The 27,450-nt window shown below is 34.3% G+C and overlaps 1 long non-coding RNA gene across 1 annotated transcript in view; it reads right to left on the reverse strand.

Annotated features, from left to right (window-relative positions):
- Nucleotides 1-14,344: 14,344 nt before the first annotated feature.
- Nucleotides 14,345-27,450, reverse strand: part of LOC110256450 (uncharacterized) — a 966,327-nt gene continuing 953,221 nt past the window's right edge. Inside the window, exons 4-5 of the long non-coding RNA XR_014823581.1 lie at nucleotides 19,675-19,864; nucleotides 14,345-17,311 (exon numbers count right to left, since the gene is read on the reverse strand). This is a non-coding gene — a long non-coding RNA (uncharacterized LOC110256450). The remainder of the gene's footprint in view (nucleotides 17,312-19,674; nucleotides 19,865-27,450) is intronic.

Below are 27,450 nucleotides of genomic sequence, written 5' to 3' on the forward strand. Positions count from 1 at the left end.
AAAGGAATCATGCACAGACATACAAATTAATGAAGACTCAAGGAAAAGTTAACATTTGAAGAAGACACTTTGTCAAAATGCTTTTTGGACTGTGATTTAAATTCACATACACACACACACACACACACACACACACACAAATACTTTTTATTGTATAGTCTTTCTTCAGAGTGTTCTTTGTTCTACCCAATTCTTCCCCTATTTGGAAACATTGCTCAACATGATGTATAGATTTATTTTCATGGGTTCATTGATTTTTCAACTAGATGGTTGTATGTGCATGTGCACGTACACATGCACGCATACACATACACACACACATAAAGATAAAGAAGAGATAGCTTTGGAGTTCTCATTGTGGCTCAATGGTAACAAATCTGACTAGTATCATGAGGACGCAAGTTGGATCCCTGGCTTTGCTCAGTGGGTTGAGGATCCAGTGTTGCCATGAGCTATGGTGTAGGGCACAGATGTGGCTGGGATCCAATGTTGCTGTGGTTGTAGTGTAGGCTGGCAGCTATAGCTCTGATTTGACCTGTAGCCTGGGAACTTCCACATGCTGCAGGTTCTGCCCTAAAAAGATAAAAGAGAGAGAGAGAGAGAGCCTTATAAAAGAACCTGGATTCGTGATACATGTACTTCAAAGAAATGATCTTTCTGTAAGCATAGGAAAGAGCTTACCTGGGAATATACGATCATTCAGATTCAGGCAAGGAGAAGCTTGGTTTAAGCTCCTGGTAATTTCTTCCAAGATAAAAATTTAAAAGATTAAAAAAAAAAATTTCCCACTGTGGCACAGTGGGTTAAGAATTCAAGTGCTGGAGCCTGGGTAGCTGTACAGGTGCCAATTTGATCCCTGGCCCAGAACAGTGGGTTAAAGGATCCAGAATTGCTGTGGATGTGGCATAGGTCACAGCTATGATTCAGATTCAATCCCTGACCCAAGAACTTCCATATGCTGCAGATGCAACCATTAAAAATAAATAAATAAAGGTCAAATTAAACATGTGAACATGATTCTAGGGACAGAGAACTCATTGAATAGAAACAATCAAAAATGTGTCATAACTCTCTTTAGAAATGTTTTTACATAGTAGGAAGAAATTATTAGAGAGATTACAGTGATTAACTGAAAATTTCCATGTAGTAATACTTTACTAAATTTGATTTTTAAGACACATTATAAAAGGAAAGATACATTTATTCTATTCTTCTCTCAACAATTTATTTAACTTTATTATGATTCTACCACTATTCCATTAATATTGATTTCTTAGCTGCATTTGGAAGTGAAACAACACTTAAAGTGTGTGCATGGCTTGAAACAGAGGGATAATGCAAACACATAGCAAAAGAATTTGTGAATACACTCAACTGCTATCCTGTTTATTCTTCTGCATCAAAAGAAGGACACTTTACACAAAGTTAGTAAAACAAAGATGACAACGAAGTTAAACTCTAGGGTTGTTAAAATAACATAAGAGCACCTAGATCACCAGTCCCCAAATCATGACTAATTTTACGATGAGGTACAAAGTAAATTTTCAAATAACATGGGTGAACCACCTTGAGCTTTTTTTTTTAAGTATGGTAAATAAATCTACATAATCACTATGTTGCTAACTTACCAAAGTTGTTTCTGAGATCAATATCTTAATTAATTACAAATGGTTATCCTGCTCATTACAAAATAAATACACATTTCAGATTTGAAAAAAGACAGAATAGGCACAAAATCACAGGGAAGCTTTCTCAAATTTCCTGTAACTTGCAACAAAAAGCATAGTATTGTTATGAGAGGCAGAATATTAGAACAGGAAGGATACACAGTTTCTTACTTACAGTTACTCTGTATTTAGTTGATCATGGAACTACAAATTGCCTTGTCATTTAAAGAAAATTGGCTTTATTTAGCATGGAATGAGCTTTTATAATAGAGTAATTTCAACAACCGAAAAAATTATATCCAGAGGACAATTTTATGAGGCACTTAGACACAAGCAATATAGAACTACATTAACATTATCTTTCCTTACTTGTCTGTAGCTACTCTTCGCCTTTTGCAAAGTAGAAGAGAAATTATTTATGCATATTAACAAAGGAAAACCTCCAAAAGGAAAGATAAATAATTAATAAGCTATTTCTCTGTGAAAGAGTGATGAGAAAAATGCCATATGGTTTGTTGATGGGATCTGAGTCAGAAAGCTTCAAATATTTTGTAAGAAAACAAATTTCCTGTAAGGAAAGTACATAACATTAGCTGTTTAGTTTATGCTACAAATAAATTTTAAAAATCTAATCTTTGAGACTCTGTAACTTAGTAACCATGTGCCATAATTGGACATAAACATTATGTATTTTCTTTCTTCTCCTAAGTATTTTTAATGTAAACATGTTGAGAAGTAAACTTGAAGTCTTTTTTCAAGTGGTTAGCATCATTGCCAAATTTTATTTTTAAAACAAAGAAAAAACTCTTTGCATGGGTCATGTGTATGTATGTATGTATAAGTAAAAATTCTTCTGTGAGGGAAAAAAGAATTTGTGATCTTGTTTTTCCAATTCCCTTATATTCTAAGTTACTTATCGGAGATCTAATTGGAAAATCATTAAAAATGAGAACTGCTAATCATTTAAATCTTTCTCTTAAGAATTAGACAAGAGCCATAGAACTTCTGTCCTTCATAATTAATATAATGAATACTAATATTTTTAGTATATTAACTAGATTTGTGTGTGTATCTGTATCTGTGAGACTTGGAATCAAAATAAATGTTTATAACATTTATCTCTAGCTAATTTGTGGACCTGCCTAAATATTTGAAAGTATAGACCTCATCTCAAATGAGGTGACCAACAGATCAAGTCTAAATATATAGTGTCTTATGTTCATCAGGTTTCTCTACTATAAAGTGACCCCCTTTGAGTTCCCCTCACTCATTAGAAGGTAGTCTTTACGTACAGCCCACACTTAAGGAGTGGAGAACTATGATGCTTCTCTCTTGAAATGAAACCTCTACATGTATTACTTGAAATTTTTCAGTACAGATTGTTTTTCCCTTTCCCTATTAATTTATTCATTTATTTATAGCAATATGGACTTATAGATATTTATTTCATATTTCAGGTTATAATCCAATACCACTTGTTTTGCTGCTCAATTTGTTCTATTTTTAGTCATTAGGAACTCTTTCAGATATTTTCTCTGTCCCTTAGAATTTCATCATGTTATATTTTGGGTTTTTTGAACACTTCCTTAAATTCAGCACAAGATGCTCCAATTTATTTCATATTGTAGTCCTAGAATAGGTATCTAAGGAGCTCTAGTTCCTTTTATTGGAGGATGGGATTAGAAGATCAAAGCTTAGGATGCTGAGTTTTCCTTACTACTGAAGGTATCATTCTTTCAGGATCTCTTACCTGACAAAGTAAATAAGTACGGATGTATACTAACTCATGTATTTAGATATATTATTTATATTAAAATAAAACCATTTTAACTGTATTAAGCTACCTACCTGATTTTACAGATATTTCCAATTCTTCTATCACCACATATTTAATTCAAGCCTCCTCCCCTTGCTAATCTGTAAATTTCCGACCCAACAGTGAGACATCTGCCTCCTACCACTCACCTTCCATTTAATTTTTAAATTCCTCTATTATGTACACAGGAATTTAAACCAGTACAGAATTGTTAACATGTATCCACATGAGAAACAAATTTATCAGCTAGAATGCAGTGCTTATATGTGGTTTCTTTAGCCTTTAGTCCAACATATTCCAGTCATTTCTAAAGTTACTTAGATCAGCTTCTTTTCTACCCATCCCTTCAGTGAGGTTTTTTGTGCATCTGTAACACAGGAAGATTCTCTTATTACAGACTGCATTTCTTCCTAGGATTTCTATAACTCTTAAATGACTTGTAAAATTTGCATACATTATGGTTCACTTTTAAATTTTGACAGATGCATAATATGGTATATTCACTGCTACAGTATCACACAGAATAGTTTCACCATCCTAAAAAGCCTTGGTACCATTGATATTTTAACGTCTCTATAGTTTTGCCTTTTCTGGAGTGTAATATAATTTGAATTATATAGTATATAGTTATTTCAAACTTGCTTTTTCACCTAGAAATATCCACTTAAATTTCATATATATCTATTCTTGGTTTTACAGTTCATTTATTTTATCACTGAATAGTATTTCATTGTACGAATATATCACAGTTTGTCCATTCACCTATTGAAAAACATCTTGATCCTTTTATGTTCCGAGTAACTATGAACAAACCTAATCTAATACTGGTGCACAGATTTTTGTATAGCTGTAGATTTTTTAATCAAATGAATAAAAACAAGGAGTATGGATGCTGGATAGTCTGGTAATACTATGTTCAGATTTATACGAAAATGCCAAAATGTCCTCCAAAGTGGCTGTACCATTTTGCATTTGGACCAGCACCCTCATCAGGCTTTCTTATTGCCAGTTCCCTCTTATTTTCATTATCATTTTTTCTTTCAATTCTGGTTTGGGAAGTATTTATTTTTTAATTTTTTATCACACTTTATTTGCAATGCTCTCTAAGTTTCAATTGGTTTATCTTCAATCTCACTGATTCTTTCCTTAGCAACACTCAGTATACTTATGAGTCCACTGAAGACTCTTCATTTCTGTTACAGTGTTTTTGTTTGTGTTTTTGCCTTTTAGGGCCACACCCATGGAATATGGAATTTCTCAAGCTAGGAGTCAAATCGGAACTACAGCTACCAGCCTACGCTGCAGCCACAGCATCATCATATCAGAGCTGCATCTGCAACCTACACCACAGTTCACAGCAACGCTGGATCCTTGACGCACTGAGGGAGGACAGGGATTGAACCTGCAACCTCATCGTTCCTAGTCAGATTCGTTTCCACTGTGCCATGATGAGGAACTCCTACAGTGTCTTTGTCTTTTAGCCATTTCCTTTTGATTTTTAGATTTTCCATCTCTCTCCTTGTGCTTCCCATCTATTCTTGCATATTTTTCTACTTCTTCCACTAGAGCACTTAACTTATTAATAACATTAATTTAACACAAAAATAAAGCTTAACGTATTAATCACAGTTATTTAAGTACTATACCTGGCAATTTAAAAAATCTGTGTCTTATCAATTCTGCCTCTGAAAACGGCTTTTTTGCTTTCTAAGGAGCTTTGTCTTTCCTGTTTCATGCCTTGTCATTTTTGCTGAAAGCTGGATATGATGTAATTATAATTAGAATAGAATTAAAAGGCATTTAGTGTAAGGTTTTATATTAATTTTTCTAGGGGTTGCACTCTGTTTAATGCTTGCTGTAGCTGTAGGTACCCGATAGTTTACCTCTAATGTTTTTCCCCAAGAACTCCTTTTTTTTTTTTTTTTTTGAAGACAACAGCTTTATTTTTTATTTTTGTTTTTTTTATTTTCCCACTGTACAGCAAGGGGATCAAGTTATCCTTACATGTATACATTACAATTACATTTTTTTCCCCACCCTTTGTTCTGTTGCGACATGAGTATCTAGACAAAGTTCTCAATGCTACTCAGCAGGATCTCCTTGTAAATCTATTCTAAATTGTGTCTGATAATCCCAAGCTCCCCATCCCTCCCATTCCCTCCCCCTCCCATCAGGCAGCCACAATACAATCTGTTCAGCTCTCTCAGCTATAATCCACTGTTATTTTCCTGAAGTCCTGTTGATGTGGTAGTAATGGTGATAACACGTGGGGGAAGGGAAGTATTCTATACCTGGAGCCTTCAGATTTTTAGAAGGCCTGTGTCTCCAGACTGTGCCCTTAACAATCCAATCATTTCTTAGTTTCCCCCTCCTTTCTTATGTGACAGGAATGTTACAGCCAGATAATTTCCCTTTTTCCAAGTCTTATTAGGCTCTGATAAAGACTTCCCTTGTTGAATAAGTATTTGTTATGGAGAAATCTCTTGCATATTTCAAAACATTTTCATTTTCCTCTTCTTGCCAGAAACACTAGGGCTTTTTTTCTTGGGTCTTCACCACGAGAACTCAGTGAGATTTCTAAACATAAAAAGCCCACAAAATATGGGGAACCCATTAAGATTATGTCCTTAAGAAGTATCTTAAGAAGCTAGTTCATACTCTGCCTCTGCCTCTGTCAATTTATCCAAGTTACCACCTGAGTTTTTTAACTGATTTATGGCTCCAGATCCATGTAACCTGATTCTGTTTGCCTGCCTCTTCAGAATAAGCTGTGGTAGTTTGCCCTGTGTGACAGTTAATTTTATATGTAAATTTACCTGGACCATGGGGTGATCAGATAGCCAGTTAAATGTTATTTCTGAGTGTCTCTGAGGATATTCCTGAAAGATAGTGACAATTGAATTGGTGGACTGAGTAAGCAGATCCCCTGTTTCATGTGAGGGAGGCACTGTTCAGTCCATTGAGAGCCTGAATAGAAGAAAAAAGCAGAGGGATATTTAATTCTTCCTTTGACTGTGTAAGCTGACACATTGATTGATCTTCTGCCCTTGGTGCTCCTGATTCTTCCTGGAATCTATCCCATTGGCTCTCTGGCTCTTAGTGTTTGAACTTTACCACAAGCTTTCTTCGATCTACAGTTTTGTTGGAAGAGTTAATAAAGAGGATGTGACTGATATTTCACTCACAAGCTGGACCAGTACAATAAGATGCTCCTCACATGCTCCCCTGTACTAGGAATGTATGTTCTGTCCATGTCCCACAGTAGGGGTTGCCCTAAGGACGCAGCTTTGGGATAGTAACGTGGTGCTGAGAACACCTGAACAGTGCATGTGACTGAGCCCAGTTAAGTCCTCTATATCAGATTCTGCTGGATGAGTGCAGAAATCTGGTCTTCTTGCAGTTGCCCAAGACAAGCCTTATAAATAAGGTTTATTAAAACTGACATATACCAATCTGGAGTGTTCTGCCTCTTTCCCAATTCTCTTCTTGCCCTCCACAAACAGGGGCCAGCTTGCAAACTAACAAGCAGGTAGCAGATCATGAGACTTCTCAGCCTCCATAATCATGTGAGCCAATTACTCATACAAATTCGCTTTATAAATTATACCCTAGAAAATAATTATATATATTTTAATATCTACATACAACACACACACACACACACACACACACACACACACACACATTTTCGGTTTATAGCAATTCATTGTTTATAAGGATGAAAAGCAACAACTTCCTAAGACTAAAAACTTTGAAGGTGAAAATGGAAGTTGCTACATAGCATTTTTGACTATCAATTTAGTTATTATCATTTTATTCATTTATTTTTGGCCACACCTGCAGCATGTAGAAGTTCTCTCTTGCTAGTTTTATAAGCTAAAAGTGAAAGTCACTTAGACAAAGGACCTTAGATATATTTCTTTAAAATATAATCATAGGATAAATAGGGCCCAGTCTCTGTAGCAAGGTAGGAGACTAAATCATCAGGCACCAATTAGAAAACACAGTTGGCCTATTCACAGAGACAAACATTTTCAAGGTCAGGAAAACTAATGTTCTCAACATATTACGCTGACTAACCTCACAAGCAGAAGTAGACAAGGTGAACCCTCAGGTAGCAAGGATGTTTTAGACTTATGAAGGAAGGAAAATGAGGAAAAGATTGCATAGGGATAGTATCATACCTTAGCACTGTTTTGAGAAAGTCTTAAAAGGTCAATGGGTAGTCCTCAAGCCAAACTTACCCACATGAATTTCTACTATATTCAAATAATTGCTGGGGGCAACCCAAGGAAAATATGGTTTGGGGCATGTGTATGGTGGATACAAATATCCTAGATATACACTTTCAAATGTTGACTTCCAGACATTTTAAGAATCTAGATGCCAGAGCATATTATTTCCTACTGGGCTAATGATAAAGGAAGCACATTCTGTAGATTTTTGAAAGTTGATATGCCCTTTGCCAAACTTGTTGAATTCTAGAATTAGTCACAGGATTTGTTGATCTACTGGATTTTCACATAGATAACCATGTCACTGGTAAACAGTTATACACTTTATCCCCTTTCAAATATCTAAATATTAATGCTTTTAAAGGGACTCAATTTTTAATCCATTTTGAGTTAAATGTTGTGTATTGTGTGAGATGTGGTCTGGTTTCATATTATTTACATGTGGCTGTCCAGTTTTCCTAGCATCACTTATTGAAGTTGCATATTAACTGTCCATATATGCCTAGGTTTATTTCTGGGCTCTCAGTTCTGTTCCATTGATCCATATATTTGGCAATACCATGCTGTTTAGATTACTATAGCTTTGTATCGTGGTTTCATTCCTGAAATCCTTAAACCACTGAAAGAAAAATATAAGCAGTACATTCTGTGACTTAAGTCTTAGCAATATTTTTCTAGACATATCTTCTCAGGTAAGGGGGAGAAGCAAAAATTTTAAAAAATGGGACTACATCTAACTATAAAAAGCTTTTGTACAACACAGGAAATAATCAATAAAATGAAAAGACATCTATTAAATGGGAGAAGATATTTACAAATCATGTCTGATAAAGGGTAAATATCCAAAATATATAAAAAGCACATACAACTCAACCAATAATACACATAATTAAAAAAATGGGTAGAGGAGATGAATAGCCATTTTTCCTATGAAGGCATAAGATGGCCAACAGGTGCATGAAAAGGTGTTCAGCATAACTAATAATTAGGGAAATGCAAATCAAAACCACAAGAGATATCACCTGATACCTATCAGAATGACTGATCAGAAAGACAACAAATAACAAATGTTGGCCAGGATGTGGAGAAAAGAACTTTCCCACCTTGTATACGTACATCCTTTTACATACAGAAATGTAAATTGATGAGGATGATATGTAAGACAATATGAAAATTACTTAAAAAATTAAGAATAGAATTACCATATGATCCACCTATTCCAGTTCTCCATATTTAAACCAAGAATACAAAAACATTAATTCAAAAAGATACATGTTTAACATAATGCTGTTCAACATGCTATTATTCAGAATAGCCACAATATGGAAATAATCTTAGTACACATCATAGATGAATGGGTAAAGATGTAGTATATATAAACATAAAGATAAATGTAATATATACATAAATGTATACATAAATGTAAATATAAATATATACACACATATATAATGGAACACTACTCTTCCACAAAAAGATGAAATCTTTCTACTTGTGGCAACATGGATGGACCTTGAGGGTATTATGCTAAGTGAGATAAATAAGTCAGATGGAGAAGACAAATGCCATATGATTTTACCCATAAGAGGAGTTAAAAAAAAATAAAAACAGAAAAACAACATAAATGAACAAAACAATTGTGTAGACACAGAGAAATGTGTAGATTGAGTAGTGGTTACCAGAGGGGAAGTGGTGGGGGTAGACAAAAATGGGTAAGGGAAATCAACTGTAAGGTGATATATGGAAACTAAATGTTTGTTGTTGAACATGCTGTAGGGGATATAGACATATAAATCTAATGCTGTATACATAAAACTCACATAATGTTATAAATCAATGTTACCTCAGTAAAAAAACAAAAAGAAAAGCCATCGAACCTTAAAAAATAAAGGGACTTTGGGAGTTCCTATTGTGGCTCAGTGGGTTAAGAACCTGACTAGTATCCATGAGGATGCAAGTTCAACATTTGGCCTTGCTCAGTGGCTTAATGATCTGGCATTTCCATAAGCTGTAAACATGGCTTATATCCCACGTTGCTGTGGCTGTGGCTGTGGCTGTGGCTATGGCTGGCAGCTGCAGCTCCAATCTGAGCCCTAGCCTGGGAACTTCCATATACCACAGGTGTGGCCTAAAAAGACAAAAAATCAATAAATAAAATGAATAAAATAAAGGGACTTTGTCTTCTTGGATTATTTTAAAGAAGTGGGTATTTTGTGCTCTGGTATTAATGAAGGAAGTAGTAATCCCTTACAGGAAATCTAGCAGAGATAAAAGCTTCAATAAAAATACTTTTCCCTAAAGAATCTTCTTTCTCCTCTGGTTGTTTACTATATATGTCCGGAGTCTTCTGTCTCCCAAAGGACTTTTTGCGGATTTCCCTTAGTCCTTTAGATTCATATACTTTTCCCTCACTTCTATTATACCTCCAGAGTTAGGTAGGGAAAAGTGTCAACAACATATAATAATTTAATTTTTAACACTTTATTAAAATATCCTATAAGATCACTGCATTAAAAATAATGCAATAAAGACTTTTGGTTTCAGCCCTCCCTGGTAAGTTGTCATTTCTGTCCTTTAACAAGAAAAAATTGGGTAGACTGAAAATTCATGACTAGTTCCTCAATCACAGAAGTTCTCAGGGAAAACTATCACCAAAAAAATCTGGAGAAATAGACATATTAAGAGAGGTACAGCAACAAAGTCTGCTTACCTAGAACAGAAGCCACTGGAATCACACACTAGTTGGAACATTTAAACAGTATTTTTGATGAATTGCTAGAAAATGAATGTGGGCTAGCATAAGGACAAAAAAACCCTCATGGCCTCAGTGATGGCAGAATCTCCACAGTTTTGTGGAAGGTCCTACAGGAAACCCATCTGACAGTCACGATGAAAACTGAATAAAGATCCTTTCTGGCTCTGTCGGGGGTGGGGGGGGGGTAAATAAGCACTGTAAAATATGCACAAAGTCCTCTTCATAAAAACTACCACAAGATACCACCTCACACCAGTCAGAATGGCCATCATTAATAAGTCCACAAATAACAAATGCTGGAGGGGGTGTGGAGAAAGGGGAACCCTGCTGCACTGCTGGTGGGAATGTAAGCTGGTAAAACCACTGTGGAGATCAGTATGAAGACACCTTAGAAATCTATACATAGAACTACCATATGACCCAGCATCCCACTCTTGGGCATATATCCGGACAAAACTTTCCTTAAAAAAGACACATGCACCCGCATGTTCACTGCAACTCTATTCACAGTAGCCAAGACATGGAAAGAACCCAAATGTCCTTTGACAGATGATTGGATTAGGAAGAAGTGGTATATATACACAATGGAAAACTACTCAGCCATAAAAAAGAATTAAATAATGCCATTTTCAGCAACGTGGATGGAACTAGAGACTCTCACACTGAGTGAAGTAAGTCAGAAAGAAAAAGACAAATACCATACGATATCACTTATATCTGGAATCTAATATACTGCACAAATAAACCTTTCCACAGAAAAGAAAATCATGGACTTGCAGAATAGACTTTTGGTTACCAAGGGAGAGGGGGAGGGAGGGGGTGGTTGGGGAGCTTGGGGTTAACAGATACAAACTATTGCCTTTGGAATGGATTAGCAATGAGATCCTGCTATGTAGCACTGGGAACTATGTCTAGTAACTTATGATGGAGCATGATGATGTGTGAAAATAGAATGTATATGTATGTATAACTGGATCATCATGCTGTAGAGTAGAAAAAAATTGTATTGGGGAAATATCTATTAAAAAATAATAAAATAAGAATAACAATAATAAGGAGTTCCTGTCATGGCACAGTGGTTAACAAATCTGACTAGGAACCATGAGGTTGTGCGTTCAATCCCTGGCCTTGCTCAGTGGGTTAAGGACCTGGCATTGCCTTGAGCTGTGGTGTAGGTTGCAGATGTGGCTTGGATCCCATGTTGCTGTGGCTCTGGCGTAGGCAGGTGGCTGCAGCTCTGATTGGACCCCTAGCCTGGGAACCTCCATATGTCACAGGAGAAGCTGTAGAAAAGGTAAAAAGACATAAATAAATAAATTAATAAATAAAATAATAACAATAAAAGACTTACTCTCCAGTGCAACAGTCTTTTCCCAAAATTCTAAAACCTGCTGCTAGCTGGAGAAAAATAATTCCACTCCACTCCAGACCCCTTCAACCTTCCTATATCATCTAGGTACTTGTGAGGGGATATTTAACAGAGATCAAGGCTTTAAGGAAATACATTGGGAATGTTGAATCCAAGAAGCAAAGAGAAAACAATGGGAAAAATTTAAAAACACATTCCTTAGGATCTGATAGCAACATTTGTGAAAGTAAAGCCCCAGTCATAAGCTTCCCAACAGATAGAAACTTAAGGATTATTAGCATACCAACGTAACACTTATGTTACTACGTTAACAGTGTAATAACAGCAGATTTCCTCCAAAAGACTTTTAATACTTTCTGAGAAGGAACACACAGGAAGGTCCAAAGTCAAGAAGGGGGAGGCCAAAACAAAAACACAAACAAAACAAACAAACAAACAAAAAGAAAGAAAGAAAGAAAATAAAGAAGGATACCAGAAGAATTTGAAGCCTCTGGCACCTCTGGTATACATTAAACCAGTCCAAACCCTAAAAACGTTAATGTAAAACAATCTATCAAAGGCCTATTTAATTCAATTCCTATACTCTTGCAACAGAAAACATAAATTATATACTATAATACTATAAGAAGAGATAAAGCAGAATCATGTAAAATGCTCAATTAAAATAACAATGCAGAAATAGATAACAAAACCAAAAAGAATGTGAAAAGCAGAGCTGTTACAAACATGGTAGTTATTAACCCAATAACAGCAATAAAAACAAATTTGAACAGTCTAAACACACCAAATAAAATAGGAATAACAAGTTTTAATTAATAAAGGACCCAACTATTTGATTTATAAAAGAAACTCATTTTAAATTTAAAGATTCAGAAAAGTTCAAATTAAAGGGAAGGAGAAAGAGCATGCCAAAAATAATAAAAAAAAAATAAATAAACTGGAGTAAATATACCAGGTATAATACATAAAGACATGAGAGCCTAACAATGCTTGAATATAACAATATAACATCAAAATACTTTGAGGCAAAATATAAAAACTGAAAGGGGAAATAGTAATTTCTATTTAGTATAGTCAGTAATTGAAAAATGAAGGAGGCAGAAATTTAATGATCTGAACAGCACCAATCATGGACATACTTGACATTTACAGAATACTCCATCCAACAACAGAATACACATCCTATTAAAGTTTACATGGAACATTCACCCAGGCAGAACACATTCTGTGCCATAAAACACACCTTACCTACTTAAAAGGGTAGAGATCTCAGAACACTGTAGCATTAAACTACAAACCAGTAATTCATAGAAAGCAGGGAAAGTCCCAAATATTTTGAAATTTAGCTACATAATTAGTGAATTAAAGAGAAAGTTTTGGCAGAATTTGAAACATCTTTTGAACTCTGTGAAAATACATGTTATCAATGTTTTGGGGGTATAGAAATAAAAGTATTTAGAGAGAAATTTATGCAATTAATTGCTTATATTTGGAAAGAAAAGTTATAAAATCAGGAGTCTACCTTATGAATCAGGACCCTACCTTACATTTTCGTAAAGTAGAGAAAAGAAAATTAAGTTTGAAGGAAATAGCAGAATTCAGATAGGAAAAATCAGAGCAGAAATCCATTAAATTAAAATAAGAGAAATTATAGAAAAAATAAATGAAGCCAAACAATGTTTCTTTTAACAGACTAATAAAATTGATAATCTTCTAATCAGGTTAAATATTGAGAGAATAAAAGAAGGCACAGGGTATCAATATCAAAAATGACCAGGGATCATCCCTACTGAGTCAATGGACATTGAAAGAATAATAGGCGAAAACTCCAAGCAAGTCTATTCCCCAATATTTGATAGAAATTGAACTTTTCCTTGAAAAATACAAACTATTAAAACTTTGATAAGATAGTTAACCTGAAAAGTCCTTTTTTTTTTTTTTTGCTTTGTTTTAGGGCCGCACTTGGGTCATATGGAGGTTCCCAGGGTAGGGGTCAAATCAGAGCTGCAGCTGTTGGCCTATGCCATAGCCACAGCAACACAGGATCTGAGCTGAGTCTGCAACCTACACCACAGCTCAATGCAAAGCCAGATCCTTAACCCATTGAGCAAGGCCAGGGATCGAACCTGCACCCTCATGGTTCTTATTCGGATTCCTTTCCACTGCACCACGATGGGAAATCCTTTTTTTTTTTTTTTTTTTTGAAAAGTTCTTTATTAATAAGTTGAAATAATTTAAAGCCTTCCAACAAAATAAAGTACTAGACTCCAGGTTTCATAGGTGAAAGCTACAAAGCATTTAACACAGAAATAATATCCATTTTCCACCATATTTTCCAGAAAATAGGAGAGATGTAAATAAATTTTATGAGGCTAGTATAATATAAACCATATAAACCACATAAAGACAAAAAGAAAACTATAATCAACACATCTCATGAATATGACATGAAAACTTTGAAAAAAATATGAGCAAATCAAATCCATAAATACATAAAGATAATATATTAAAATCAAGTGGACTTTATTTTACAAATGCAAAACCTGTTCAACATTTATGAAGCAATCACTCTAATTTATCATTATTATCAGACCAAATAACAAAAGCCTTATAATTTCAATAGATGTAGAAAAAACATTTGACAAATTCCTATACCCTTCTGTGAAAAAATATCTTAAAAAAACAAAGAGTAAAAAGTGAACTTCCTTAAGCTAATAAAGGAATATAAAACAAAACAACTTATAGTTAAGGGAAATCAAACATTACTCTAAGAACTGGGAACAAGTCAAGGAAATCTCACAACACTGTTTTTCGACATAATATTCGAAGTCCTAACTAATATATAGACAAAAAATAAATGCAATATATACAGCTAGGAAAGAAAGCATCAACTGTTTTTATTCATAGATGACAAGATTGTCTATGGAGAAAAGCAAAAGGCTCAAAAAAGAAAAAAAAATTAAACAAAAATTCTGGAACTAAGTAGTGAGTTGGCAAGTAGTGAGTTCCTGTTTTTATACATGAACAATGTAAACAAATCAATTGCTTTTCTAAATGCCAGCAATGAACAAAAATAACTGGAAATTTTTAAAAGTACCATTTACAGTAACACAAAAAAATGAAATACTTATGTAGAAACCTAAACAAAATATCACAGATTCTTTAGGCAGAAAACTATGAAACATTAAAGAATTTTTTTTAAAAAGATCTAAATTAATGGAGCATTATTTTTGTCTATGAATTGTCAGAAACAATGTTGTTGAAGTATCATTTCTTCTCAACTTGATCTATAGATTCAGTGCAACCACAATCAGAATCCTAGTGAGCTATTTTGGAGATATTGAAAAAATCAATTCTAAAATTAATGTGAATATATAAAAAAAAGAATAGTCAACATAATATTGGTAACTAAAGTTGGAGAATGCCTCACACTTGCTTTCAAGACAACTATAAAGCTGCAGTATTCATGACAGCATAATATTAGTGAAAGAATATACACACAGATCAATGGAACACAATGGAGAACTGAGAATCAGACTCATAAAAATATAGTCCACTGACTTTTGTCAAAGAGAAAAAAAAAAAAAAAAACGAATGGAGAAAATACAGTCCTTTCAAAAACTTGTGCTGGTACAATTAGACATCTCTATGGGAAAAAAAAAAAACCCAAAACATGGAAACAGACCTTTTACTACACACAAAAATTATCTCAATTAGGTCAAAGGCCTAAATATAAAGGGCTAAATATAAAACATCTAGAATAGAACTTAGGAGAAAATCTAAATGATTCTTGGGTTTGGTGATATTTTTAGACATAACAGCAAAAGCATGAATCATGAGGAGGAAAAAAATGATAAACTGGATTTATTAGTATTATAAATCTTGCTCTACAAAATACTGTTTAAAATATGGACAAGCACAAGATGGAAGAAAATATTTACAATTTTCTTATCTTCAAGTCTTATAAAGGACTTGGATCCAAAACACATAAAGAACTCTTAAAGTTCAACAAAAGGAAATTAAAAATCCAATTATAGACAGAAGATCTGAACATATCACACCAAAGATGTATAGATAGTAACTAAGCATGAAAACATGCTCATTATTACACCATTAGGAGAATACATATTGAACAAGATACATTAGCTATTCAACATCAATGAGTCCATACAGCTGTGAAAATGTGATGAAGAAAATGATATTGACAAGCCTCAAAGTGCTTTCCCAAAGAGATGACATACTGTATGATTTTGGAGATCTATCTAGGAAGGCAAAATTTTAGGGAAAAAAGTTCATCAGTGGTTTCTTTGAGCTAGGAGTAAAACGAAAATCGACTACAAGTGGGCATAAGGATCTCTTGGGGGAGGTGATGGAAATACTCTAAAAGTGGATTGTGGTGATTTCATAACTGTGAAAATGTATTAAAAGTCATTTAATTATACATTTAAATGGGTAAATTTATGGTTTTTAATAGTAAAGTATATACCTCAATAAGGATGTTAAAAGGCTTTTCCTGCAAAGGAAAAAGGAGTAACTTTACAATAAAGAAATTATCAGGCACAACCTCAATCAGGTGATTGAATTTAACATCAACAATAATGGGACAAATAAAAAATAATGTAACACCTGACCAGAAGCAAAGAAAAGACCATACCATTACACCTGTCATATTTCTGGCAAAAATGCATAAGCTGAATCTAATAAAATATTAAATGAACCACAAAGAACATTCTTTAATTGGCCCATAATCTCCAAAAGTGTAACAGTCATGACTCAAAAAAAAAAAAAAAACAATTAACTGCTACAGATTAAAAGAAAATAAGGAGATGATAACTAAATAGAATGCGTAATCTGAATTGCAAGGTCTTGGTGTAAAAGACCTTAAGGCAACAACTGAAACTTAAAAGAGTCCTAAAGATTACCTGATAGTCATGGAATATTCTTAATTTCCTTACTTTGGTGATTGCATATGAATATATAGGAGAATATACTTATTTGTAAGAAATTCATACCAAAATATTCATGAGAGCCGAGACATTATGTCATAAATAGTCTCAATGTATTCAAGAAAAAAAAAATACAGTGCTATTTTTGCTCCCTTATTATGTTTTAAATCATTTCAAAGAAAGAAGAAAAGTATGACTGTTGAGTTTTAGCAGACAAATTATCAGGAATCGACAAATTGCTGTATTTATCATATTTAAAATGCGAATAGTAGGGTTAAGCTTATCATTCAAGGTTCTCATTGTCAGGGAGAACAGCAAGAACTAAGTTACCAAGCACTCATCTAGGACTTTGAAAATGCATTTTATCAGGAAGTTCAGGACCCAGCTCCTACCTGAAGCCTTGAGTTTTAAACAGCAGCCTCCAGTCTTCCTCACTCACCTCACATGCTCTGAGTCCTCACCAAGATGAGCTGCCAGAGAGGCTCCAGTGGCTTGTTCTTGTCTTGTGCATTTACAATGGCATCTGGGGTTTACAAGGAAAAAAACTTATTGACTCTTAAGAGCACCTCGTTTTCCAGAACATTCTGCGTGTTACACAAAGCCTGCTGATTTTAAATGGGAGCCTTTGCCTTTTCTCTGCTTGTTTGCCCTTCTTGTTATCTGATAAATGTTAAAATCAGAAACATGTGGAGACTAGCCTTGAAAATTCCCCAAGCAGACAAAACCAGTTTAGTCAACAAAGCTTAATTTAACTTATTTTGCAAGACTAACCTGTGTCATTCCTTGCTTGTGCCTCTGGAAATCATAAGCAATACTTTAAATCTTTTCCAATGTTGATATTGAAGTAAACACTGACCATTTCTCTAACATCTAAGAAAATTTTTAAATAACCAATCACTAGGAAGAATAAATAGTCACTCTGTCCCCATTATATAAACTGCCTTCTGATAATATACCCTTACCCTCATTCCATGTTTTGGTTTGAATGCTCCCAGTTCAAGAACTCTCTTTTTGGTATCTGCATTTTCAGCTCTTTATCATCCGTGTTCTATATTGTTTTTTGAAGCTTCTTGTTAAGTAACTATATTTTGTTCAAAAGGTTGTGGAAAGGGGGTTGGGAGGGGGGTGGTGAGGAACACACCTAATTCTTGTGTTTTGATCAACTATTCTAAAACAGAACCTCCTCAAATAAGACTTAATGGGGAATCTAAAAGCAAAGATGAGCTCCACCTGGTCTATAGACCAGGCTCTTTGCCTCTTTGGAAAACAGGTGTACTTTTAGTTAATTTGGAATTATAGTGGCCACTTTGGGGAAACTTAGAAAAATCCACCTTATGGGATACCCTTAAAAAAGAGGATTCCAAAGCCCCAAGAAACAATATAATGAAATCTTTAATTGATATGTAGAAGCTTCTAAAAGAAAAAAATGACTCAAAAAGTAGCTCTAAAGGGATCCTTACAGCATACCTATGAAAACATCTTTAGTGAAAATCTTAGGCTATAGGAGCTAAAGCTAACCTTTAGCTATAGGCAACCTTAACTTACTCCATTTGCCAGAAACACAAAATAGATCCAACTATTTTTAAATTTTGTGCTTGAGATATGACTATGAGATCTCTCTTTTCATCTGTCTGTATGTTTATGTATATCCATGTGTGTATATTACATTTTTTTTTTAAAGAAGTCTCTTCAGCTGGTTAAATTTGGCTCCTGGGAATCTCTGCTCTGGGGAAATTTTCAACCCTTGCTCTGTTTCCTTATAGTCATCACAATAATCTCTCTAGTCCTTTGTATGCTCTCAAAGGTTTTAAATGCCTGTCATCAGCCAATCACATGCCAAATTGTATCCATTAGGATCACAGAACTGGGTCAAATCAACGATAGCCACATAAATGATGAAAATGGTGACTTCATGGTCCTCTGGCCTGACGAGTCAACTAACAGAAAGAGCAAATAATGTGATTCTTTGGTCTGACTACACCAATATTGCTAACCGAGAATAAAGCTATACTGGCTGGTCATACTTTCAGACTGTTAAAAGAATGACCAAAAGGGGGGAATTGTAAAAACAAAAAACAAAGAGTCCAGTCTTGATAATTCCTTGGGCAAACAAAACCAGTTTACATAAGAAGCGTAAAACTTATCTTATATTGCAAACACCTCAAGCTGGGTCATTCCTTACTTTTGTCTCTGGAAACCATAAGCAAAACTATGTTTCCCAAGGTTGAAATGCAGTAACCTTTGATTGATTCCCTATCACTTTAGCAGATTCTAATATTATACTTGTTAACTAGGAAGAATAAACAGTCACTACCTCCTCACTATACAAACTGCTTTATAACAATATACTCCTGAGACTCATTCCATGTTTTGATTTGTGTACTTCTGGTTCACAAACAGTCTTTTTGGTATACTCATGATAAACTTTAACTAATTAATACTATGGTGATTCATTTGTTTTAGTTCAGCTATTTCTGAACTTTTAACAGAAAGAACAAACACTAGCCTATGGCACCTATCCCATTTGGGCAGTGGTTTTACTCCTCAGATTGTAAAATCCTCCAAAATTTGGGACTTAGTGTCTGACTTCCTTTAGCACAGGTAACCCAGGAACTCTTTGCACTCACAGAGGCTCACAAAGCTAAGGAAACTCACCCTCTCAGTGTTTTATTTATTTTTTCTAACTTCCTATTCTCTTAAAACCCACTGTGCTCCTCCACCCTCATTTTTCAACTTTCTCATGAAAACTTTACTCTAGATGCAGGGAATTGAGGCAAAGCCCCTGTTATTCATCTGGGTAGACAGTCATCCATCCTCACTCCCCTCATTGTGTTCCTTGTGCATCTTGATCACCAAGATTGAAGCCAGAACAAAAGCCAGGAGTACCTGGTCCCTCCTCTGTTAATCAGAACTAGCTTAGGCTTGTAGCTCTCTTCCAAGCAGCAAAACACCTTCTGGTAGGAACCTTCATGTTGGCAGCCAAACAGGCAAGACTTGTCTTCTCCAAGGTCCATCAGAGAGTCTCATCTGGGTCCTAGTGGCCTGCCTGAGTCCAAGCCCATCTATGCTAGGACTTCTGAAAAACAGCATTTTACTTTCATGAAAAGATGGCAAGAAGTTTTAAAACAGACAGTATTTTATTATTATTACTTAAGATTTGTTAGTAATTTCATATTTTGTGGATTTTCTATTTCCTTTAAAAATCTGATTCCTTTAAAGATCCCTTCTGAACATGTGTGTGTCCTGAGCAGTGTCCTAAATAATTGTCTGCTCAGAAAAGTTTGATCTCTTTATTACCTGATCTGCCAGTGTAGGATTGTGGAAAGAGTGCTTTCTAGGGACAAACGTCAATGTTATTTTGTTTTGTTCTGTTTTGTTTTGAGGAGGAGGAGGGGTGGCTTGTAATTCCATTTAAATACTTTTATTCAACAAATGGAAATATTGCATGACATAATCTGAACACCAAATCTTGTATTCTTTCCTTCTTTTTTTTTTTTTTTCCCTAGAGTTGCATCCACAGCATATAGAGGTTCCCAGGCTAGGGTCCCAGGCGAGGAGGTGTAGCTGCCAGCCTAAGCCACAGCCACAGCAACACTGGATACTTAAAACACTGAGGAGGCCAGGGATGGAACCTGTGTCCTCATGGATGCTAGTCATAATAGTTTCCAATGAGCCATGACAGGAACTGCCTAATCTATATTCTTATAGCTAGTATTAATTGATACCGCATTAGTTCTTATGGATTTTTTTAGGCCACCCCAGGGCATGTGAAGTTCCTAGACCAGGGATCAAATCTGAGCCAGAGTTTTGACATATGACTCAGCTGTAGCAACAGTGAATCCTTTAACTCACTGTGCTAGGCCAGAATCAAACCTGAGTCCTTGAGCTACAGAAACACCGCCAATCCTGTTGCACAATAAAACTCCTCTCAACAGTTCTTGATGGCTTGAAAAAGTTGTGAATTTTTTTTTTGTTTGTTTTCATAGATAACTTACAGATTAAAACATGATCAAAGGCTTTACTGAATTTATTCTTCAGAAAAAATATTTTAAATTGTAGATATAATTTACATACAAGTTGATATTCCTTTCAGGTGTGCGATATAATGATTTAATCCTAGTACATATTGTGATAACCACAATTAGTCTAGTTAATGCCCAGCACTATATATAGTTATGATTTTTTTCCTTATGATGAAAAGTTGTAATATCTACTGCCTTAGAAACTTCCAAGTATTATGATACAGTATTAATAACTATAGTCCCTATGCTGTAAATTATATCCCCATGACATTTATTTCATAGATGGGAATCTGTACTTTTTAGCCTCCTTCTCCCATTCAACTCTCCACCCCCTGCACATTTTTGTTCATGAACTCATTTTTTTTTAAGATTCCACATGTGATATCATACAATATTAATCTTTCTCTAACTTATTTCAGTTAGCATAATGCCCTCAAGTCCAATCCATGTTGTCTCAAACGAGAAGACTCCCTTTGTTTATCAGCTGAATAATATTCCATTGCATTTGTACACCACATTCTTTTTTATATTGGCTTATAACATTTTTATAATTTCATGTATATAATATTATACCTCAACTAATGTATCACTACAGCGTGCTCACTGCCAAAACCTGGGTTTCCATCTGTCACCATGCCATGGAGTCCATTTTGCCTTCCCCCTATTCCCTTCTTCCCCTTTGGTAATCATTGCTCTTCTCTCTGGACCTATGTGGTCTTGTGTTTGGTTTTGGTTTGTTCATTAAATTTTTTTTTATTTGGCATATAAATGAAATCATACTGGTATTTGATGTTGTTCTTTACTTAACATAATACTTGTTTACTTAACATAAAACTTGTTTACTTAACATAAATCTTATTTACTTAACATAATACTGTCAGAGCCCATCCATGTTGTCACAAATGGCAAGATTTCGTCATTATTTTATGGCCGAGAAGTATCTCATTGTATGTAAATATACCGTACCTTCTTCCTCTGTTAATCTGTTAAGCACTTAGGTTGTTCCCACATCTTAACTATTATAAAATTAATTCTGGGATGAACATAAGTGTACATATACATTTTCAAATTAGTGGAATAGCTGGATCAAAAGTAGCTCTATTTTTTTTTGGGGGGGGGCGGAAATCTTCACATTGTTTTCCATAGTGGCTACACTGATTTACATTCCCACAAACAGTGTACACATCCTATCCCACACTTGCTATTTTTCGCATTTTATAAGTGGTTAATGCATGCCCTATTTTGAAGCTGAAAAGGGTTTTCTGTATTGGTATTTTTAGTCTAAATATATCCAAATCTGTCCACTCTTCAAAGTGTACTGACTAGTGCCAATTTGTTATGCTTATTTTTTTATTTTAATTTTTTGTCACACTCACAGCATGTAGAAGTTCCTGAACCAGGGATCAAAGCTGCATCACAGCAGCAGCCCACATCACTGCAGCGACAATGCTGAACCCTTAACCCACTGCACCACAAGGGAACGCCTGCCATGCTTATTATTAACCATGTACATTTTAAAATGTTTAATTAATTTAATTTTATTTTATACTGAACTAGAGTTGGTTTACAATATTGTGTTAGTTTTAAGCCAAGCATTTCAGTTATACATATACATATCTTTTTCAGATTCTTTTCCATTATAGGTTACTACAAGATACTGAATATAGTTTCCTGTGCTATATAGCAAATCCTTGTTGCTTATCTATTTTTATGTTAACCACATAATGATATTAATTTATATCTTCCCCCACTTTTTTTTTTTTTTTTTTTTTTTTTTTTTTTTTTTTTTTTTTTTACAGTCACACCTGTGGCATCTGGAAGTTCTCAGGCTAGAGGTTGAATCGGATCTGTAGCTGCCAGCCTATGCCACAACAACAGCAATGCCAGATCAAAGCCACATCTGCAACATACACCTGCAGCTTGTGACAACACCAGATCCTTAACCCACTGAGCGGGGCCAGGGATCAAACCCATGTCCTCATGTATACTGGTCGTGTTCATTACCCATGAACCACAATAGGAACTCCTCCCCTTGCATTTTTAATATTAACAAGGCTAAAGAATATGAGGCAATATCTCGTTGTGGTTTTAATTTGCATTTTACTAATAATTAGTAATGTTGAACATCTCTTCATGTGCCTGTTAACAATATATACATTTTCTTTGGAAAGATATTTATTCAGGTCTTGTGATAATTTTTAATTGGGTTGTTTGGTTTTTTTACTGTTGAGTTATATGTTTCTTTGTATGTTTTTATATTAACCTCTTACTAGATATAGGATATTCAAATATCTTCTACCACTTGGTAGGTTGTCTTTTAATTTTGTTGATGGTTTCCAATGCAGTGCATAAGGTTTTTAACTTTATATAGCCCTTTCTTTATTTTCGCTTTTGCTGCTTTTGCTTTTGATGCCAGATCCAAAAAACAGTTCTAAGATGAATGTCAAAGAGCTTGCTGACCACATTTTCTTCTAGAAGTGTTATTGTTTCAGAACTTATATTCAAATATTTGACCCATTTTGAGTTGAATTTTGAACAATATTTTATTTATTTATTTATTTGTTTGTTTTTTAGGGCCACAACTGCAGTATATGGAGGTTCCCAGGCTAGGGGTCTAATTGGAGCTACAGCCACCAGCCTACACCACAGCCGCAGCAGTGTGGGATCTGAGCCGCATCTGCAAACTATACCACAACTCATGGCAATGCCAGATCCTTAACCCACTGAGCAAGGCCAGGGATTGAACCCGCAACCTCATGGTTGCTAGTCGGATTCATTTCCACTGTGCCACAATGGGAACTCCCTGTGTACAATATTTTAATCTTTGCATGTTGCTGTCCATTTTTCCCAGCATCATTTATTAAAGATACTGTTTTTTCCCCATTGTGTATTTATGGCTTCTTTGTTGTAAATTAATTGACCATATATGTGTGGGTTATCTCTTGGTTCTCTGTTCTCTTTCATTGATCTATGTGTATGTTTTTATGCCCATTCCATACAATTCTGTTACTGCAACTTTGAAATATTACAAAAGTAATATTTGAAATATTACACTGTATCTGTAGATTGCTTTGTGCTGTGTAGACATTTTAATAATATTAATTCTTCCAATCCATGAACAAGAAATACATTTCTTCAATTTCTTGCATCAGTGTCATACTTTTCAGTATATACATCTTTTACCTTCTTGATGAAATTTATTCCAAGGTATTTTATTCTTTTTGATGCAATTGTGAATGGGGTTGTTTTATGAATTTATATTTCAAATAATTTCTTAATAGTGCATAGAAGTGAAACACATTTTTGTGTATTGTTCTGTATCCTGCAACTTTACTGAATTTGTTCATTAGTTCTAACAAGTTATTGTGGAGTCTAAGGTTTTCTATATGAACTACTGTGTCATTTTCAAATGGCGACAGTTTTACTTCTTTCCTAATTTGGATTTGTTTTGTTTGTTTTTAATTTTTGTTTTTTTCTAATTGCTTTGGCTAAGAATTTTAATACTATGTTGAATAAAAGTGGAGAGAGTAGGCATCCTTGTCTTATTCCTGATCTTAGCAGTGAAGCTTACAGCTTTTGACTGTTGAATGTAAGGTGAGCTATGGGCTTGTCACATCCAGTCAACATTCTACTCCTTATGATGTACACAGATAACATATTTAATTGTCTTACTCAACATCACTGCATGTAGTCTCTGAAAAAATTGGTTTATTTGAAATCTATTTTTTATGTGACATAAGTATTTAATTTGGTCAAATATCCCCAGATATTCACTTTGACTAAAAGTCATTTGTACTAGGTTTAAAAATCCTTCTTGTCAAAAAAAATAATTAATTACATGTAACAACTGATGATCTATAAGGCAGGTAATTTTACAAAGAATAACTCAAAATCTATTCATTAACACATGTTTATAATACTTAATCTTGTTTTTTACTTGGAATTATTAAAATATCCTTCAAAAGTATGTTACTTAAATGTTAATTGAAATTATGTGTTGATATTGGATAATATTTTGATGTTGAACTACAAAAGAAAAAATAGTTTTGAAATGCCTCAGACAAATTTAGAAATGGTAGTGGAATTCTGAAGATACACTGTTACATGACTCGGAACACAGACTCAAGAAAGATAGGTTTAATTCCAATAATATTCCTGTGTGCATGACCTTAGGCAAGCTATATAACCTCATTTGGTATTAGTTACCACATCCTTTATGTAACAGTTTTGATGTGACATCTAACATCCCTTCCAGTTATGGTAATCTCATGCACATAATCTATGTGATGATTTGTAAAATTAAAGTGCTGTATTAATTATACTTTATTTCAGATATAGCTCTTAGGAAAGAAATATTTGACTTTTGGTACTTAGATTAGTTTTATAACACTTACAATTTATTTTAAAGCACATCATTGTAGTAGCTCTTGTGCGATATATAATTATTATATGCCATAAAGCTATCATCCAGCGAACTATGGCCAAATATTATAAATCATCCCATGAGCATGTTGATAGATAAAAATGCCCTAACGTGATTCCTTTGAATAACATTATCAGTTATCTTTATAGAGCTTAGATTTTCTCTGGTATGAAAAGAAAGTTACTACCTGAATACAAAGGTCCTCTGAAGGTTGAACTAACATTTTATGTATGAAATAATGATTATTTAATCTAGATACAGTTCATCTATTACATCAATAGGAAAGATTTCTGCTAATTGCTAATTTCTACAGAGAATAGATACTATGCTCAGGTTGAGGAGGGGATCATTTAGTGTTCCAATAATAAAAGCATTGTGTGGATAAATTTGATGGTGTCTAATGTACCTTGAAATGTGCCCTGAAGTAGATTTCTATTAGTAGAGCCAGGAATTGAAAGAAAATAGTTCTTAGTTTTAAGTAAATTAGAATTCCCATACCACTTTAATTCACTAGCAAAAAAAACATATGTTGACTTTTAAGATGAATAATACATCGATTTCCAATGTGAAGCAAAATGCATCTTAATGGATTCTGGTTGGGGTTATGTTAATTACGGTGCTAGTGATGCTCTTGATGAATAAGACTATCATATGGCTTGTGATAACAGAAACACAATAAAACTTTTTTAGCTAAAAGTCAAACTTACATTGCTAATACTTCAAAAATATTGAAAAGACTGGCAACCTAACTCCGAAAGGATTTTAAAATTCCAAAATTAAAATAATCAACATGACAAGTCTAGTTCAGTAGAATAATAAAAAACTACATATTTTAATTTTTGGCATCAAAGGCAACTCTCTAGTCATGATGGAAATTCAGCTTTTCAAAATATTCACCTTTAAGTGATTAGCTAATAGTGATGATGGTGTGTTCAACTGCCACCACTAAATCCTCTTTGACTCTAGTTTGAAGATATATCTAGAAACCAAGGATTTCTCATCATGTCACTTGCTACTCTGCTATAAGCTGCTGCCCTTTCTTGTGTGGATTAATGTGATATATCCTAACAGCCTTCTCTTCTAGTTTTATCCACATGCCAACTCCACATTCAATGCAAAAAGTAGTTATCTCTAAAAACTTATTAGATCCTGTCACTTTGTTTGAAACCTTGCAGGCTCTCTCCATTCCATTCAGAGAAAAACGTCAAAGCCTTTTGGTATCCTCCAGAATGTGACAGATGTGACCCTATCACCTTTTCAGGTCACTCTTTCTCCCACTCTGCCCTGCTCACTCTGCTTCAATTATAGCAGTTGTTCCTCATGTACACAAGGAAGTATCTTAAACCAAGAGGTTTTTCTACATGTACCCCATGCCCAGGACTTTTTTTCCAGATTTTTCTATGGCTAACTTCCTAAGAAACTTCATATTTTTTTCCATGAGGCTTATCCTTACTAACCTATTTAATGCTATAGACTGCTCACCTACCACACTCATAATCCCACCATCATTCTCTATGTTGCTAACCGTATCTTTTATCACCATTTAACATACTACGTCATACAATTACTTATTATGTATGTTGTTTATCATCTGTCTCTCTGTGCTGGAAAAGAGATATTTGCAATGGTGTCCTGGCAAATTGGCTCTTAAAAAAAAAAAATTAAAGCCCTGATTGTTATTGTTTGCATGGTTCTCCAGGTGTAAATATTCCCATGATGACCAGTTTCAGTTAACAAAAGGCTATCATAAATCCTAAATATTTAATACTCTGTTCTTATAACTGGGATTTGCAAACTTCAGTCCATCAGTGGATGGATACCTGTGCGTTTTGTTCACTGATACATCCCGAGTGATCAGTACTAGAATCACTTCAAGTGGCAGATTTATATGTAAATTCATAAAACAGTTTAGTTTACATTCATTTTTGTATCTTAAAACTTAGTCTAATATAAACTAGTAAAAATTTCAGTAATTTCTATCCACTTATATCAGATTGAATGAATTCATCTCTATATATTTTAATCAGAGTAGGAAAGTAACAATAAAAATTTTCTTCAGTCTTTAATTTGTTAATTACTTGCACATTTCTTAATTTTATAAATAATTAACATTGATACATTTTATTTTCCATATGAGAAGCATCCACAGCTAATCTTTATAATCACTGCACTGTATCAAAAATTTCACTAAAGATAAAGCCTTATTTTCAAATGATC

Source organism: Sus scrofa, chromosome 13 (genome assembly GCF_054392235.1).
Source record: "Sus scrofa isolate SSC_HxYL_T2T_F1_AM1 chromosome 13, Sscrofa_HxYL_maternal_Yorkshire_Landrace_v2.0, whole genome shotgun sequence".
NCBI lineage: Eukaryota > Metazoa > Chordata > Mammalia > Artiodactyla > Suidae > Sus > Sus scrofa.